A 13,834-nucleotide genomic window follows, 5' to 3' on the forward strand; every position below is an offset into this window, starting at 1 on the left:
TGTAAAGTAACTTTTGGCAAGGTAAGAGAAATTGGAAGTCCAACTTAGTTATCTCTCTCAACAATAATGAAGTTGAATCTAAATTCCACTTAGTTAACCTTTACTAAAGTAAAGGAAAGTCAAGGGATTAATTAGTTTGACCTTCGAATCCTATTTATTTTCCTAAGAAAAAGTTAGGATTATTGAAGTTCAGTTCAATTAGCAAGATAACGATTATCAATTATGCTGAGTTTAATAATGTTGAGTTACTGATTTCTTAACCAAGACCAAAAAGGAAAAAGTAAAATTGTTGGAATAAAAATGTCCTTAGATGGGAAGCAATGGTAACACAAATTAAGGAGAAAGCAATCAATAACTGAAATACCTCAAATAATCATTAATTCAAATCATAACATGGATAGGGTTCATAAGTCAAGTTGGCAACATTTATAGATATGAATAAAAGCATTAAAGTAAAAGTAGCATAGAAACATGAATTAAAGTAAATATTAAACCTGGATCGAGAGTCACTCTTACAAACTAAGAGAAGTCCTAAATCCTAATCCTAATCCTAAGAGAGAGAGGAGAGAACCCCTCTCAAACTAAATCTAAATCATGGAAAGTGAAAATTGGCGAGCTCTGGTGAATGGATGCATTCTCCCACTTCATAACCTCTGGTTTATGCCTTCTGGACTTGGATTTGGGCCAAAAAGGGCTTCAGAATTCGCTATGAGCATTTTCTGCAATTTCTGGTGCGTGGCCTCTGTCACGTGTCCGCGTGGGTCACGCAGTCGCGTCATTCGAAGTATTTCCTTACCACGCGGTCGCGTCAGTCATGCGGCCACATCGCTGCTGATTCGCGCTTGGCACGCGATCGCTTCGTCCATGCGATCGCGTGGATACCAGTTTCTTCAGAAGCTCCGTTTTGTGCTTTCCTTCCATTTTTGTATGTTTCCTTTTTCATCCTTTAAGTCGTTCTGCCTTAGAAAATCTGAAACTACTCAACACACTAATCACGGCATCGAATGGAAATAAAGGTAATTAAAATAATTAATATTAAAGCTTAGGAAACATGTTTTTCACATACATCACATAATAAGAAAAGAAAAGTAAAACCATGCAATTAATATGAATAAGTGGGTGAAGGATTGAATAAATCACTCAAACTAAGCACAAAATAACTCATGAAATATGGGTTTATCACTACCCACTGAATTCCACTATTATGTCTCTGTGCGTGTGTGCACTAAGTAATAAGGCTTATGTCTTATAGATGATTGAATTGAGAAAATTATATTTTCTTTCAATCTAATTGCCAGGTGCTTTAGTTTTTTTATTATTTAACATTTTAACCCTCTTCTTGATTGACAACATGAATATTTAAAATTTTAATACATTTAAAAAAATTAAAAAGTTTAATTCATCCTTCTAATTATCCTCTTCGATTTTCAATAATCTTTTAAATGTTTTGTAATAATTCAATCTCATGTTTAATTCTTCCCCATTGCAATGAGATTACAGTTTTTGTTGCCAGATTGAAATAAATGAAACAAGCTTAATACATATTTTAATACTCTAATAATTATGGTTGCAATCTTTAATAAATTGTCTAAAACTTTAATAGACATGCAATATGGTTTTCAATATTTTGTAATTTATCTTTTTAGTATCTCAAAAAATAATACGTATTTAACATTTAATTCTTTTAAGTGTAATAAAGATAATTAATTTTATAAATCATTACGCATTATGTGTTTTCACTACAAGGAAAAGCGTTTTTTCGACGCAAAATATCGACGGCTATCTCTCCCGTCGATATTTTTCGACGACTTGCTGTGGATATTTTAAAAAAAGATAATTAAAAATAAACTAATAAAATCGAAAGCTTGACCGTCGATTTTTTTTTATGTTGCATTAAACCTTCTTTAACTATAGTCATAGTGTCGACGAGTTGGAAGGCGAAAATACTTTTATTCTAAAATCGACGGATGTGACGTTTATTTTTATATTTAAAATATTGACAAAGCTCCCGTCGATAAATTTAAACGGTCTAGATTACTTTTTAAAATCAAATAAATGGTGTGGATTTAATGCATAAAATAGACATAAAAACCGTTGCTTTTTTTAAAATTAAAATCGACAACGGTACCGTCGATTTGTATTGCTAAAAACACCATCCCCGCCTCCACTTCTCGCCTCCAAGTCCACAAACACCATTTTCCCCCAAATTCCTCACCAACCCTCATTTTTTCATTTTCTTTTCTGCATTCCTCATCAATCCGCCACCAAGCTCAGAAACAACCCTCATTCTCTTCTGCCAGCGTCACGGTTGCGCCATCGTCACTCCGTTTGCTCGTGCCGCCTGTCGCTCTGCTGCTGCCGCGCCGCCGTCGCTCCTTCTCTCTGTTGCTGCCACGCTCCTCCTACTTTGGTCCTTCTCCGTTCTCTCTCAATCAAGCTCACAAGAACAGGTATCGTTTTCATAGCCAACTTCAGTTTCATTTGGAAATCCCCTATTTCAGGTGTGAACTATAACCTAATTGTAATATCCTGTCTTTTAAATCTAGAAATCCTGGTCATCATGTTTATTCTTGTTCTATTTTATTTTAAGAGCTAAGACTAAGTTTAATAATTCTTCAAAGCCGAGGGATTATTAGATGCTTCTCCACTTTGCATTTTGAATTTTCTTGGATCCTTCTTCCTTCACTCGGCACTCGCTCACTACTATATTCAATCCATGTTGTGTTGATGTGAGTAGTTAGAGTTAGTAATAATGGCGGAGGTGCTTCGACGAGGTCGCTCTCTGGCTGAGACGCCAAAATATTCAGTTGCTTCCATTATTACTGTTATGGTCTTCGTCTGCTTCGTCGTTGAGCGCTCCATCTACCACTTTGGAAAGGTACTACAACTTTAGTTGCAGATTACGTGTATGATATAAGTGATTCAGTTACAGTAATAAATGTTACTTCATATTGCATAATGTGCTACGAAATAGATTATAGGCGGTTTCAGATCTTAGGGTTGGTGAAGTGTATAAATGGAAGGGTGATTAACACAAGTAATTTGTTGAATCTTGTGAACGTATGAAGCTTCTTTTTCTTGGCTGTGCAGTGGTTGAAGAAGACAAGAAGGAATGCTCTCTTTGCATCACTGGAAAAGATTAAGGAAGGTAAAACAAGCACTTTAATAATAATCAATGATATGATACTACTGATTTTTTACATGGTACTTGACTTGGATTGTTCTTTTTTGCTAGAGTTGATGCTACTTGGTCTTATCTCTTTGTTGTTAGCACAAAGTGCAAGATGGATCTCTGAAATATGTGTAAATCATCACTGTTCAATAGCGAGTTTTATATTTATTCTGAAAAAGACCTTGATACGAACTAGAATCTCATGCCCGAAGGTTCATCCTTTTCCCCTGATGAAACTGATATTCCAAAGGGACTAATTAGTGGTCCATTCAATCAATGGCCTGTGGTAATAAGCTTTCAGTTATGAGTTAGAAATTACATTTATTAGTAAAAGATACTAATAAATGAATGAATGCAGGGGCACGAGCCATTTGTTTCATATGAGGGTCTTGAGCAGCTGCACCAGTTCTTGTTTGTTCTTGGGATCACTCATGTTCTATACAGTTGTCTGACAGTCAATTTGGCAATGAGCAAGGTTGGTCGGCAATAGACTTTTCCAGCTTATTATGGCATCACTTGCTTGTTTCAAGCACATGTTGTTTCTCCTTTGCTTTGGCTCATGTTTGGTTGTCTGGTCCATATGTTTCTGGTTATGTGGGGCTGACATTGTTGCCTTTCATGTACTATTGTTTGTTTTCCATTTGTTCCATGCTTCTTTAGATTTATAGTTGGCGCAGATGGGAAAATCATACCACAGTTGCAGCGGATGGAAATCTGCAAGGTGCATAGCATACTATATAGCATAGAATGGTTTCACAAACCAAGACAGGAATTTTAATTTGTCAATGTAGTAACAAATGAAAATTTCTGTTGTAATAATCTAACAATAATCTCTTATTGTTGTACAGGAAAGAGAAACAAGGTGATAAGGCGGCAGATAACCTTTGTTTTTCATCATGCTTCACATCCATGGAGCAGGAATCCAATACTCATTTGGATGGTGATATATCATCAACACTTTATAGCTTCATATCCTTAATTTTTATTTGCAAGCTTGCTTTTTCATCCTCGTGGCTGATAATTTGTGGTGTCAATTTGCAGCTTTGTTTCCTGCGCCAGTTTAGGAGTTCTATAAAAAAAATCAGACTACCTTGCACTCCGTCTGGGTTTCATCACTGTAAGTTTTTTATTTATTGAGATAATAATTCATAATAGGAGATTCTTTCATCCGTTGTTGTTCCTTGATCTGTCAATTCTGTTTTTTCAAATATGTTATTCAAAGTGGATTAAGCTGCTCTCTTGCAATCACTATCATTTCTAACATCATTAACATACTGTTCACCTTCCTCACTAGCTGATTCCATGTGATCCTAACCTGTTTTATAAATTTGCAGGAGCACAGATCGCCACTGTCATATAATTTTCATCAATATATGGTTCGAAGCATGGAAGATGAATTTCATGGCATTCTAGGCATAAGGTCTGAAATGGATTTCATATGTTCTAGGCATAATTCAGTACTGCTAGCTACTTGAATTTTGTATACAATAATTATTTCTAATTTTTTTATTAAATACTAATTATTTCTTTGGTGTTGGATTTTTTTTTTAGTAATTCCATATTGAGGAGTTACAATTTCTCTGTATTTTTGGTCCTACCAATCTACACAAAACTCATCAAAGGTGGCTTTAGAATATGGATTTACAAGTAATGATAATGGTAACAAAGATAGATTGCATATGGAATGAAACTATCATTTGATATATTATATGATTATGTTTTAACATATATGATTAATTGAGTATCATAAACATATCAATCTAAATTCTTTTTTTTTTCATTTTCTTTTTTAGTGGAGACAGAGGTGGGAAAATACCAGTGATAGGAATACGATATTGGGTTAAAGCTCTGGGATTATCTCTAAAGTCTAGTTGGTAGAATTGGTACCATGACAATCAGGTTCCATTTAATTTCTTAGTCTTTTCTAATATAACCATTTTTTATTTTTTTTGATAATAACGGTTTTTAAATTTTAAATTGTGTATTATCATTATTTTTTAGTTAAAGAAACTGGAGATTTTTGTTTTGGTTTTTTAAGGACATTTTAGTTTTTTACCATCTCTTGTGAATTTATTTCTGTCATCTTGATTGTTTATAATTTAACATATTGAGAATTATTGCTCCACGTAACTTTGTTAAGACGAATCAAATGCTAAATTTTCTTTGTACAAGCATTAGAATACGTGGATGAAAGGACCTATTATTTTACTCTAATGAAAATACCTATTATTTTGTTTAGAGTTTTTATGTTAGAGGATTATTTATTATTTTGATAAGTTTGTAAACTCATTATTTTTATATTTAGAAGTTTATTTATCTAATATTTTGTATAAATTTTATTTCTATATTTAAAAGTTTATTTGTATTAATTGTCTACTAATTTTCAAATAGAAAAAATAATTAAAAAATTATAGCTATTAAAATCGACGGTAGCATTGTCGCTTTTTAAATTTAAAATGGACAAAAGAAACGTAATACAGACATAGAATTTGTCGCTATCTAAGTAGTTAAATCGACGGCTATTTCGTCGATTTTATTAAATCAAATATCGACAAAAACTCTGTCAATTTTATATAATAATATCGACGGCGTTGTTGTCGATTTTATTAAGCATTTGTCGGTATCTAAATAATTAAATCGGCAGCTCTTTTGTCGATTTTATTGAATCAAATATCGACAGAAGTGTCGTCGATTTTAAATAAAAATATCGACGGCAATGTTGTCGATTTTAATAAGAAGGTAAAATTTCCAAACTCATATTATAGACGGAAACGCTGCCGATTTTATTAAATTATTATCGACGGCTATGCTAGCCGTCGATTTTATTAGAATTTTGAAAAATTGACAAGCTTAATAGCGACCATCTCCGCTGTCCATTTTGCCGTCCATTTTTAATATTATCGACAGCTTAGCCATCGATTTGGCCGTCGATTTTAACGATGTTTCTTGTAGTGTTTATAATGCATATTATCAATATTTCATCGAAACAATAATTTTTCTATTAGAGACTAATATTTCTATATAATTAGTAAACTTTTTTTAATGAAATCCTAAATATTTCTATATAATTATTAGAGTACTAACATTATTCTATATTTTTTTATTTTGTATTTCTAAATAAGATAACTCTTCATTCATTTCATGGTTAATTTCATTTGCCTTCTCATAAGCTTTTGTTTGTATTTGTTCTTTCATGCTTTTTAGATCCTTATTGTCCCCTAATGCATTTATGACCTTTGTGTATCTATCATTTACGATGTATTTTGTAATCATTTTTACTTGTATCTTCAACATGTACCCTTTTTATTTCCTTTGATAATCGTAATTTAAATCATGCCACGTGCCTTCTGCATTTTAGCTTATTAGGTAGAATGTTGCTTTAATATAATAGGTCTTCACTTTTCAATTTAATGCAAGGAGATCAACATGGTTTGATTATCCTTACTCCTTCTGAATAAATATCCAATAGTCTCCTTAAAGCTATCATTTTCTCCTCTTATCTGTTCATTTTCACTTTTCATATCTGCCAAGGATGTATGACAATTGCTTTTGGGCTCCTTTTTCTAGAAATTAATCCTGATATGATTATATACTATCCTTCACTTGATCTTGCATAATGTTTTTAATTTTTTAAATAGTTTTATTTATTTTTCAGTTTTATTTTTTCTCCGTTATTTTTATTTGATTATCATTTCTTTCTTTTTGTCATGATACAAATTCAGGACGTTGGAGAGATCCCTGCATTGTTCTATAGGAGCTTTAAGGACGTTATATCTAACTCTTTTTTGTTCATCGATGCTAATGGTGATAGGATCAACATAAAAATTCAAAAAGAGGATCAAACTACCATCATAGTTCAAAGTTATAAGCAACTATTGGAGATATATCGTCTTGACCATGGTGGTTGGCTAAAGCTGAAATATGTTGGTCGTGACAAATTTCTTATTGATTAAGCAATGGACCACAACATGTACGTAGTTTCTAACTATATAGTCCCCTTCAAGTTTTTATCGGATAAAAAAAAATTGTTAGTCCATGAAAATAATGTGGACTCAACTGCTCATGCATCTGGAATTGATGGGGGCTTATATATTCCTTCAATTGATATAGCCCTTGCATTTTTAACGGATCTTCCTGATAATATGATTGAATTGATAGATCAACTTTCATCTAAAAATCATTTATTGATGCCTTCAACACTCTCCAACGAAGTTCCTTTCATTGTTCAGAATGATTTGTCTTTCATAAAGACTTTAGGATTTTCGAATCATCTCATGAACTCCTTTTTTGGAGATTTAGCCAATTAGGATGTACCTAAAACCCCTTCTAATGTAAACATCTCTCATCTTACTCCATATGTAGAGGAAGTATATGAGAATAATTGGGTATTTTTAGAAGGAATGCATGTTGCATTGGACCATTTAGAAGTAACAGTTGCGAATAATGATTCGAATCCATTATCAGGTAGCCTTTTTTCATCCATTAAATCAGATGCAACCCCTTTGGTTTATTCTATTGTTAAGGTTGTTACACCATACCAGGCTGACCATTATGCAATGGTATGTATTTTGATGAATATTTTGTTTCAATTTTGTTCTAAAACACTAATTTCCATGCCATCAAAGTCACTTTGTTGATTATGTTTCCATTTATCTTTAATTTATCAGCTATTACCGGCCAAATTTGCAATGAAGGCTTTCCCATATAAGCTTGATAAGATCAAGGTTAAACAAAGAAACAAATATTTTTGCGTGATGAAATTAAGATGGAATTTTGAAAGGTCTAATGGTGTATTCATCACGAAGGGTTGGTCTAGATACTACAAAAGGAATAAGTTAAAGGGTGGCAGTGTAATTAGGTTTAGTGTATCTTCTATTGATGAGACAGTAATGGATATTACTGTTTTGTCCCATTAGTTAATTGTGATTAGAAGTTCTCTATTACAAATTTGTAACTAGAATTCTGGACTGTAAAGCTTTACTATTACAAGTTAATGCCACTATATATCATTAGCTGTGTAACGTTTTTTTTTTTTTGGGTTTATTTATGTTTTTTGTTAGGTATAACTTATATTCAATGCAATGTTACAGTTTAATAGTATATTAATGTGTTTCTTATTGGTGTTTCTCTATTTATCCCTCCTTTTTTTGAAGATTAAGATTTCACCATTACTGAATTTGTTCCAATATTTTACTTATCTGTTTTGATTCTTGCTTGCACTTTCTTACAGTTTCTGTTAAGGATTATTAAGAGTTTAAATTTTATTTTTTTGTTTCTATAATTCTTGATCAGGACGTAACAGACATTTCATATATAACCTAAGCATGTTTGTGATTGTTATTTACTCTAATTTTACCTTTGTTTTTTTGCTCAGTATATCTATATTTAGTTTGTTGTCATAAAACATGTAGTTCTAATCTATATGCAAATTTTATATTTGAAAAAATAAAATAATTCATCATACTTTTAATCAGTTAGAATTTTCTGATCATCATGGTGAATGTGTTCTCATGTGGTCTGCTGCTTTCTATCCTCTTTTCAATAATCTATAATACGTTGTATAATGCTTCAATATTGATAGATTCTTTTCCCCTTGATATGTTTATTGTCTATAATTAAGATTTAACTATTTTTTAATTTGTTCATATAATTTATTTTTCTGTTTTAATTCCTGCTTGTACTCTTTTTACAATTTTTGTTTCCAATTATTAAGAGATTAAATTGTTTTAGTAATTCTTAATCAGGATCTTTAGACATTCTATGTCTATAACAGTTGAACATGATTGTTATGGATGCCTATTTTAATTTTATCCCTATTTTTTAGTGTCTATCTGTATTAATTTGATGTCACATACCATGTAGTTTTTCTCTATATAGAAATTTTATATCTGGAAATTAAACCAAACATCATGAACTTGTTGAGTTATAATCTTGGGATCATCGTGTTGTTTTTTCATATGGTCTATTGCTTTGTATTTGGTTTTTAATAATCTTTTAAACATTTTGTAATGCTTCAATCTTATATTTAATTCTTCCAACATTTTAACTAGATTCCAGGTTTTGTTGTGAGATTGAAATAAATGAAACAAGTCTTAAGATTGTTATAATTCTATTGTTATTATTATTGTTGCAATTTTTATCAAATTGAATAAAACTCCAATACATATGCAATCTGGATCTTCTTTTAAAGCACAACAATTAACAATTAATCCCCTAACATCCACATTGAATAAAACTAAACAGAAGTATTTTTTAAATTATATGCATTGCCCTCATAAATAGTTAATAGCACATTTATTAATAGTAGATTTATCTGTAAGCACATTCATTCACTATTTTAAAAGTAATACCATACCTGATTATAATTTTAAGGATTATAATAAAAAAGTTATTTTTCTGCATGATCACATAAATCACATATCACATAAATGATTTTATAAGAAGATGCAAAAGAGATAAAGTCATTTATATTTGGGGGTAACTGTTACCTGAAATTTATTGCATAGTCTACTTACTTATAACTACATCTTAACTTAGATGAGATGTTAAGGCACCTTTTGCTTCAAATATTCATTTATTTTTTTTATTCCCTCTGTAAAGTGCCTTGGATAAGCAACATGTTCAACATGCATTCGTAAATCTAGCTTTTTTATTCTTATGATAGTAAGCTATAATGATTGAATTTATCAATATTCACCAATATTTTTCAAGCAATTCATCATTCATGTTATTAAATATCATTTAATATTTATCTTTTTTGGTAGATTATCATGAATATATGTTTATAGTTTGCATATATATCTTCTTGCCATATAATCTCATTGTCATCTAGCAATCCTATTACCTTTTGGAAAAAACTTGCATCTTATAAAAATTTATTTTATATTTATACATTCAGTAGTTTTTGTTTCAATCATAGTAGTATGTCATCTCCATTCAACATGCTTAAAGATCTTGACCTTGCTGCTGCTAATCAAGTTTGGCATATCAAAATTCGTATTATCAAAATATGGTCTATTACCATAGGTGAAGAAAAGTTTAGGAGGCCCAACTTAGAGTTGGTTGTTATGAATGAATTAGTAAGCTTTTGTTATCATAAGTATATTTAATTCATAAGAGCAATATAAAACATGTGATTATGCAATCCTCCATTTTGATTCTTTTTTTGTCACAATTTGCTAATTTTTTAGAGCCATCAGATATAATGTTCTGTTAGAAATTCTCTGAGGAGATTCTTTGAATAGAATTTAATTGAGGGTAAAGTGTACTCTACAGTTAATTTCTCACTTGAACTTAATAATCAAAAGTACAAGCCAACAACCCATGCTCTTTGTGTTTTCTTCAAGAGGAAAACTCAATGTCGTTCATTAGAGGATATTAACTTCTCTAATAATATTTTTCACTTTGTCTCAAATGAAATGATACTTAATCATGATAATCACCAATCTCACTTGATAAGTACATCTCAAATATCATTATTTGTTGTATTTTTTGTTATGTGATTATAACATCGTGGTCTTATGAGTTTTTTCGATACAAATGTCGTTGGATTGTTAACCAAAAAGGGTGATATAATAGAGTTCATAAAAATGGAAAAAAGTCTATATACATGGTGATTGAGTTTGATGATATGAAGTATGTTTATAAATTTTGTTTATTTAAGTTGAAATGGATTTTTTTGAATTATTATTTACAAATTATTCATTAGTTGTCATCACTATATCCGTTGGTTTATGTAGATCTAAGGGTAAAATAAGGTGTACTTTGTTGAAGGATTTTACTAATAAACTGGTGAAACACATGGAGGAATAGTCTTTTACTGAATTTATAATCATCCTGCAGTTTGCCAAGTTTAACATCTTCAAGGGTATGCTATTTATTTTACCTCAAATATAAATTATTCATTTATTTAGGTCTTCATACATGTTAACATACATATTAATTTATCCAATAATGTAACATAAATACTCTTTATTCAAATATTAGTGTCATTGTATTTTATTCATTTATTTTTTATAGGAACTATGGGCATATCTAATACAAATTATAACTCTACCTTAAACATTAATGCTGACCTTCAAGAGGTTAAGAAATTTAGACATATGTATAAATTTTGCTTTTTTCATAGTTTTGTAATGGATAATTAATATAATTAGTTGTTAGACATTATGTTAAAATATATACTTTTTTTGACAGATTTATTATGAAGAATGACAAGACTTCTAACCAGCTTTCTCAAATTGCATCTGATGCTTCAATGTCACTCGAGCAAGATCTTATTAGCCATACCCCTTACAAGCCCAATTGTGAACTTAAGGAGACCACTGAGGTTTTATATAAGTAGTTTGTAATGTATTTTTAAGAATTATAAATCATGTACATTCTCTAAGATTCTACTCACAAATTTATGATTTTTAGAGTGGCATATTTGTTACTATTGGAACAGTAATGTCTATCGATACTAGATTAGGTTGGTGATACAAGAAGTGTAAGATGTGCTTTCATTCACTTAAAGAGGATGAGAATTTATACTATTGCTATTCATGTGATATTTATCTTAATACTCATGTCCCTCGGTATGTGTTATTATACAATTCAAGTTAATTAGTCTAATTTTCTCTCTTGGAGATCATTATCATATATTCTTTCCAAATGTCAGTTAGTATTCACCTCAGAGTATCTGATGAAATGATTTTTGCTTCATTTATTATTTATAATAAGGAAGCCTCCAAGTTTCTTGAAATTTTTGCTTCTGAACTTCGATTGAAACAGATAGCAAATGTATTAATTTTTGCCAATATGTTGCTAATCTCTCCATGTATTTAATTATTTGATTATTTGATCATTATGTATGTGTTACTCAATTATAGGGTTATAACAAAGATAAATTTTCCTCTAAGATAAAATCATTTAGAGGTAAGAAGTTCTTATTCAAGGTTTATGTCAAGCTCGATAATATCAATGCTCTCCAGCCTTACAAGATATCTATTTTGAGGTTGACTGAAGATCCAACTATGTTGTCAAGTACAAGCTATCTGATGTATGAAATGAACAATACACGATTTATCCAAATAATTAATCTTAGTCCTTATAATTTTACCTTATTATTATGTAATCAACAGAACATTCCCATTGAAAATTCTAAACTCCAGAGTTTGCATACGGATTCTACTGATAATGCTAAGGTTACATACTTTTTATTTTTTTCTTTATAATAATTATGTGTTTATTCAATCTCATATTATCATATTTTGCTTGATTTCAGGAGATCAGTTCTTAGTCATGCAAAATTATTTCTCTTGATGGTAATGATGACTTTGTTACTCCCAAGAGAGGCATTATAGCTGGTGTTATGGCTAAAAAATTGGTGAATTTTTTTCAAAGACTGCCACTAATTCCTCTTCCAAATGTGGAAAGCTCTCTCATGATTCTGACTGCAACTTTGTCAAAGATCATGCTGACTAATTTAGGATATAATCTGTATCAATGCGGTTATCTATGTGGGTCAATGTAATGTTCTCTAATGTCTTTTTAATTATCTTAAAAGCCATGGAGAGCTTATGTTTTATTTTAGTATTTTTTGTCCAATAATCAAGTTTAGTTTGTTTGCCATGTGTCTTAGTAGTTGTTTCTTTATTTAGTCAAGTTAATGTTTAAGTGTTGTCCTTCGTCTGCTATTAATTAAGATGGGTTATAATTAGGCTATGCCTACATTATCTATCCTACTATTAATATTAGTTTTATGATGTGATCTTTTATTTTGTTTTTAGTTTCTATTTGATATAATATCTACATTACATGTTTTATTAGTGTATTTATATGTTTTAAGTTAAAGATTTCTTTCTTTTATTAGTAGTTAACATAGAACAGAATCTAAAATACCTTAAATTTAAATTGATGATAGTTTTTAGATTAACAGTTCCTTTTTTCATCAGTAGGTAAATATATAATATATGACTTATAACTACAAAATCAATATGGTTTAGACTACGATATAAAAAAATAGTAGCAATAAAACTAAAAGCCTTATTTTTATAGTACATCACAATTATTAACAAAGGAAAGTTAGTATATAGTAATTAATTTTGTAAAGTTTGAACATTGAAATGTTTTATTAAGAATTTCATGTTTATTCAGATAAACTAAATTAGTATAAATAAACTTTCAAATATATATGTCAACTATTAGACCGTTGTTTGCAGGTGTAGTTGTCATTATTATGTTTTCATCATTGAACATTTACTTCAAAAAATTAACTATTACTATTCAGTTCATGTGGCTAAATTTTATTTACCTATAGGCATATAAAATAGGTTCTGTTTTTGTAATTTTTTTTGTAATCCATATAGTTGAACATGTGTGATATTTTACTTTTCATATATATAAGTTCTATTTAAAGACAAAAAAGTTTATCTCTACACTCATTAGTATTATACCTCAGATATGAATTGAACCTCATTTAAAGGTATACGTTCTCTGAAGGTTGGATATGTATAGCAAATCTATCATCAGCTTTATGTTTCTACTAACTAAATGTCATTATTCTATTTTCATCTTAAACATTTACTTCACAAAATCAATTATTACTATTTAATTCATGTGGCTAAATTTTATTTATCTATAGACATATAGAGTATGTTCTGTTTCTATATTTTTTTGTAA

General features: G+C 30.1%; 1 pseudogene; it reads left to right on the forward strand.

Moving 5' to 3' along the window:
• Nucleotides 2,675-7,125, forward strand: LOC107607515 (annotated as a pseudogene).

Source organism: Arachis ipaensis, chromosome B07 (genome assembly GCF_000816755.2).
Source record: "Arachis ipaensis cultivar K30076 chromosome B07, Araip1.1, whole genome shotgun sequence".
NCBI lineage: Eukaryota > Viridiplantae > Streptophyta > Magnoliopsida > Fabales > Fabaceae > Arachis > Arachis ipaensis.